A 6,615-nucleotide genomic window follows, 5' to 3' on the forward strand; every position below is an offset into this window, starting at 1 on the left:
AAAGTGTGCTGGCATACTAGGAAACGTTTAAAGCAAAGCGAGACGATCTGAAAGCCTCGTCAGGCGCAACCTGTTCTTTTCAACAAATACTTCCTCTGACGAGCATGAGTGATCTGCGCATGCGCTCGCGCTGATGGCGGTGCAGTTGCCGGCAGGGGACATAGCAACTTCAATTACGCATTGCTAGAAAAACTGATGTCTAAACTAAATCTAGTTCTCAGCCGGTTGAAAAGAAACAAGAACAACAACTTGAAAAACACTGTTACCGATACCAAGATAGAAAACCGGTCAAAGCTCATACAAGAAATAAAAAAAAGCATCGAATTCGTATCATACAGCACGAAAGATCTTGGCGTCAATATAGAAACACAAAAAGAAGATATAAATGAGCTGCAAAAGAGGACGACCGCACTGGAAGTTCAGCTAGCAGAAAAGACTTCACGCCTCAGCCAGCTGGAAAACGATGTCGAAAAGCTTGAAATATACTCGCGTAAGAACAATTTAGAAATACATGGCCTACAGTTCCGGACAAATGAAAACCTAAGGAAACCAATTGCAACACGCGCTAGCAAGTTTGGCCTTCCCGTTCTAGTGCCTGATGCTATAGAAGCTGTTCTCAGAAGTAAAGGTAAAGGAACTACGGCTCCCCCATTCTTGTACGTTTCTCAAGTCGCGAAACGAGTGATAACTGGTTGGAGCAAAGGCTAGCTGTAAAGGGCGAAAAAATATACGTGAATGAAAACACAACAGCCAAACCAAGGAGACTCCTTTGCTTGGTGAAGGCGGAAGCCGAGGTCAAAAGGTACAAATTTGTCTGGGTCCGCTGTGGGCGAGTACTGCTGAAAAAAATTGAAGGCGCTCCGAGTATCCACATTGACAACGAAAATGACCTGAGGGAACTTGTTTAGTATGAATGGCACATTAAGTTCATTTCGAGACTGGCTTGAAAGAAGGCGAGATTGGCAAACTGAACAATCCAATCACGCGACTTTCGACCTAATCCATATCAGCGTGAGGAGTTTGCGGAAGCACTGGGCACTGCTCCAGTTGTATTTCAAAGAAACCCTTGTAATCCTAGAAATACTCGTTCTTACGGAGATTAATATCACGGAAGCGGAACGTCCTCAATTTACAATCGATACTTTTCCATCCTCCTCGCTTTGCAGAAAAAAACGAAAGGGGGAGGCGTAATGGTGTTTGTTACGCAGGGCTGGTTTTGCGAACAAATCCCCGTGTCTTTTTATGAGGCCGAAATACTTGTTTGGTCCCTGACTAGGCCGCACGAAGAATTCCTATTATGTGAAGTGTACCGGCCTCCTAACAGCAACTCTGAGGCGTTTTTTGAGGAGCTCTCCAGCTTTCCAAAGAAGCATGGTAATAACCGACACAATATACAAGTGGTAGACATGAATATCGACATTTCAGGCAAGCTGAAAACCACTACTACTAAATACCTTACGGTATTAGCGATTCATTGGATAGAAAATCAGATTCTAGATTACACCAGGGAAGAGATAATAGGCCATAGGGTAACGAAAACATGCATCGACCATATTTCCAGTAGGCTAAACAAAGACAATGTTTTGGTGTGTGTTAATAAAGAAAAGGCTGCTTACCTTTATTTTACTACGTTGACAATACTAGGTGAAGCGAATAATATGCCTGACCCTTCTAAAAAAGAGAAATTTGTTATAAACTCAAGTAATGAAGATAATACGTACGTTCTTTTGACTCGAATTCTTTCCTGAATCACAACCACATTCAAGCTTACGAACTTCTGGTAGCAAACTTTCAAGAAATTTATTGTTTCAAGTACTAAGCTAAAACACAAACGAAGAAATACCTGATTTGCGTGGATTGACATTGATATAATTGCTCTCTCCCACCTAAAGAGATGACTTTTTAGAAAATGTCAAAGAAACCCAACTGATTTACTCCTGATAGAGGAATGTAAACAAATAAGAAATAAACTTACGGCAAACCTAAGCCTTGCAAAAAGAAATATCAAATCACTGAATTTTCTCTTTGTAGACCGAACACAAAGCAAACCTGGCAACTGGTGAACAAAATAATTGGCAGACCACCAAAGGCTAATATTGATAAAGTTATCGCGGAAGCTTTCCCATGCCAAACTCCAGAGGTATTAGCTAATAACTTTAGTGACCAGTTTTCAGGAGAGCTTCAAAAACTGCATCAAAATAACCTACAGGCTGTATCTGTTCTAGAGTCTTCATCACGTTGTATTTGTCCCTATTTACCAATGGCCACCGAGTTTGACTTATGGCAGCCCATGGGTAGCATGCCCATTACCAAGTCTCCTCGCCTATATAGAATACGATTACAAGATCTTGTGTGCATTTTCAATATAGTAATATAGTACTACTTCATATCATTATTGAAACATTCAGAACGGGTAGAATACCCTAAGAGATGATGATCACGGTGATACGGCCCGTATTAAAAAAGCGTTCAAGAAAATGTGGTGCAAATTACCGGCCTATAGCCATTCTGAATTCTTTAGCTTGTGTACTTGAGAAGATAGTTTACAATACGAATTTCTGTTACCAGAAATACCATCTTTTCAGCTCTTACCAGTTTGGGTTTCGCAGCGGGTTAAGTACTATTCATCTGCTTCAAGAATTCAGTGACTGTTTAAGTAGCGAAATTGATAAAAAAACCCTCGTGATAATGTTATTCATCGACTTGAAAAAAAGCATTTGGCACAATAGACCACTGTATATAACTTAATAAATTATAAGATTTTCGGCTTAGGGGCCCTTATCTTGCCTTTTTTGAAGATTACTTTTCTAAACGTTTTCAACGCATCCGGGTAGGCGATTGTTATAGTAAGCCGGTACTAATGAAAACTGGGGTACCCCAAGGGTCTATCCTCGGGCCGCTGTTATTCAATATTTATGTTAATGATCTGGCCAGTCTTTCTCTTTAATCCCACGTCTAGGTGTATGCTGATGATAATTCCGTAGTTTTCTCTTGCACAGTTTACAATGACGGTGCCCGTGTCTTCTAGAGAGACATTTGTACCATTTCAGACTGGCTGACCGATAATCATATCTATATCAACAAATCGAAGACAAATCTTATTTGCTTCCATAGTCCTTATAAGTCTTTTCAATCAGCTTGCCCGTTACACTTACACGGCAGTAAAAGCAACAACTGTTCTTGTTCCGTGCTAACACTTCAGCATAAGGTAAAATACTTGGGGTTATATTTTGACGACACACCTACTTGGAGCCATTACATTGAATACGTTGCCAAACGTCTTAGAACAGTGTCCGCTTCTTTGTACGCGCTGCGCTATATTTGCAACAGTTCAGTTAAAAAAACTTGTATATAAAAGATTAGGAGAGTCCATTATCAAATACGGAATTACAATATATGGTCTCGCATGATCTTATAAGCTCAATATTCTGAGCATCATCCGCCATAAAATTGCCTACAACCTCGCTTATATTACCAAGCACCATGGTGAACCAATGGAAGGTATTATGAAACAATTTGAGGTTTTACCTGTTCAAAAGCAATTTATGTTGGATAATTTGTGAATGAATTCAAAGTTGTGAAGGTTAAAGCTAGGCCTTTGAGAAAAGTTAAAGTTTGTATTGCCACGTGTGTACACTTATTATGGTAAAAGAACTCGTGCCTTTTATGTCCCACATTTATTTACAGAATTAAAACCAAGCCAGTGGTTAATAATATGAAGCAGGTAAAAACATTTTTGCTCTCATTTATTGCAGACATTGAATGAATGCATTGCACTGTTTTGGATGTACTTAAAAAACCATTGTAACAATTTGAAGTGCGACTGACTGTTAAATGCCTTTCCCATGTATGTAGGTAAAAAACTACCTGGGCGTTTTTTTTTTCTGCGCCTGGCAGTTGCTCTGATATTTTCCTTGAAATGTTTGGGCTCTTTGAGCTTTTTATTCTAGTTGTGTCCCAAATCGCGCCCTTCTGTGACTGCCCAGTGGCGCAAACAAGCCATGCGGCTTATGCGTGCTGCCTAATGTTCTGTATTTTGAAGTGTGAATAAACATTGTTATTTTTATATTATTATTATTATATTAATATTATTATTATTATTATTATTATATTATTATTATTAATTATATATTGTTATTATTACACGAAATTTTCGAGTTATCTCTTCATACGGTCTTGTTTTTTTCATGTAAAAATGTCATCATTAGAAATCAACATAGATGTTTGCGTGGTCGTTCAACTTCATGAACATTGTATGAATCATAGAGCAGGCTGTCCCAGCAATCGTTGGTAGAAGCCAGCTTGATGTGGGCTACTGTGACATGGGCAAAGCCTTTGATGTTGTCAACCACTCGTTATTGCTTGCCAAGCTCACTGTTGAATGTACACGCTTCTTTGGTGGGTCTTATACGTTGCTATCTCAAGGAGCGATATTGCTATGTAAGTGTTAACGGTCCAACATCATTTAGGTGCCAAGCAACCAGTGGTGTGCCCCAAGGCTCTGTCTTGGGTCCCCATGTTTTTTTCATTTTCATTAACGATGTTGCTTCTGCTATTCACGATTCTTTTTTGTTGAATGCTGATGATATAAAAATCTTTAGAGAAGTGCGTAATGTTCAGGACTGTAATTTTCTTCAGGCTGATATTGTGTCATTCCATCGTTGGTGCACCAAAAACGATCTAATTTTGAACCCCTAAAAAATAAAAGTTGTCTCCTATATTAGAAAAGCTCAACAGTTGCAATACTCTCATGAAATTGCAAGCACTGCACTGCCGAGGGTGACCAAAATTCGGGACCTGGGAGTACTGTTTGATTCTTCTCTAACTTTGTCCTCCCATGTTACACAAAATATCCGACGCTCTCTTCGATGTCTGGGTGCTTTTTGCAGGTATTCTACAGTGTTTAAAGGTCCTGTTGCTTCCTAAAAGTTGTATTCGACTCTCTGCTTACCTATTCTCGAATGCGGTTCTGTTGTTTGGAATGAAATTTGCAAGTCTAACAGTAAGGGTTCAAAATAATTTCTATCAATATTTAAGCACTGTTTCTGTCGTGTGCAAGGAGACACAAACGGCCGCGTGTCTTCTCTAAAAAGTATTCATTCCCTTTGGTGCGACAAAAGCGAAGTGATATTATGTTTCTCTATAGACGTATTCATGGTAATAGTTTGTGTGACGATTTCGTTACACTTATCAATGTAAACTTGCCAAAAAACTTTTCGGAAAGTTTCCAGCTTTCAGACCAGTTGCTTGAAATAGCCGACACTCGACCATCTGCAGAATACAATGTGCATATAAGGAATATTCCGTTTGTCTTCATATATTCCAGAACTCTTTTACTTTTTTCTCTAATGAGTTGAAAACTGTTGTAGCTGAGTCCTTTATGACATTCCAAATTTATGTAGCGTATTTATTATATGCAAACTGTGTTCTTGCTTGTTTCTCACTTTTCCTTCTTTTGTGTTGCTTCAATATCCGTGCGTTTTTGTGTCAGTGTTGGTAACGCTGCAGTTTTTTTTAGCTTTCTAACATGTGGTTAGAAAACCTTGGTTTTATACGCACAACCTATGTTATGTTCATTCAATATTTGCTTGTATAGTTCCTATTTTTCACGTCTCTTGAACGTTTCGCTGGCCGAGTGTCATGAGTTGCAACACTATGCCTGTCTTTTATTTTTTGACTGTTTGTTCTTTTTTTTCTTTTTTTTTGCTTTCTAAGATTTCTGTAACTATTTTTTGCTTTATTGTTTCTGTCATACATATTATTTTGTGTGTTGTCACGTCTTATTTTTATTGTTTTTTTGTTTGTTTTGTATGGTGTACCAGCACCAAGACCCTGGGGTTGTTCCTGGGCACCGAAAATAAAGGTTGATTGAATAATTGATTGAATAATATTATTATTATTATGTACCCGTTGTGCATGCTCTCCAGCGGAAGGGCAGTTCCGTTTCGGCGCCTCCCCACAGCGCGCCAATTACTGTCCCCATCGAAGGGGCCCTTTCCTTCGCCGACGCCCCCCCGATTCCGCGGGGAGCAGTCGGAAAATCCGTGCTCTTCTTCTATTGATAGACCCTATTTCAAGTGTTCCCGTGCGTAAGCTTGTCACGGACTGCGCAGACATAACAGTGGTGACTAGGAAGTGTTTGTGCGACCTACGTTGATCGGCAGAGTGCTACGCAATGGCTACGCGCGCATGAGGACAACTACCTGAGTTCAACGGCCCCTCCTGGCGATCGTGGTATGGACGCCTTCAATTCTATTTTGAGGCCAATAACATCACAGACGAAATGGCTACGCACGCATCAGGACGACTACCTGAGTTCAACGACACCTCCTGAGGATCATGGTTTGGAAGCCTTCAATTCTTTTTTGAGGCCAACAGTATCACAGACCCCAGCAAGAAGAAGGCACACCGGCTCACGCTGTGTGGGGAGGAGACAACGACACCGTCTGCTCCTTGGTACAGCCTTAGCACCCCAGCGGCAGTGGACTACGACGACATCGTTGTGGCACTGCAGAAGCACTACGACCCGAGGCCATCCCAAGTGTACAGCCGGGCACGTTTTCCACGAAGGGACCAGATGGAAGGAGAAGCGGTCAGCGCCTACATTTCGGCGCT

Source organism: Haemaphysalis longicornis, unplaced genomic scaffold (assembly GCF_048455015.1).
Source record: "Haemaphysalis longicornis isolate Haplotype H1 unplaced genomic scaffold, Haemaphysalis longicornis Haplotype H1 scaffold_7, whole genome shotgun sequence".
Taxonomy (NCBI): domain Eukaryota; kingdom Metazoa; phylum Arthropoda; class Arachnida; order Ixodida; family Ixodidae; genus Haemaphysalis; species Haemaphysalis longicornis.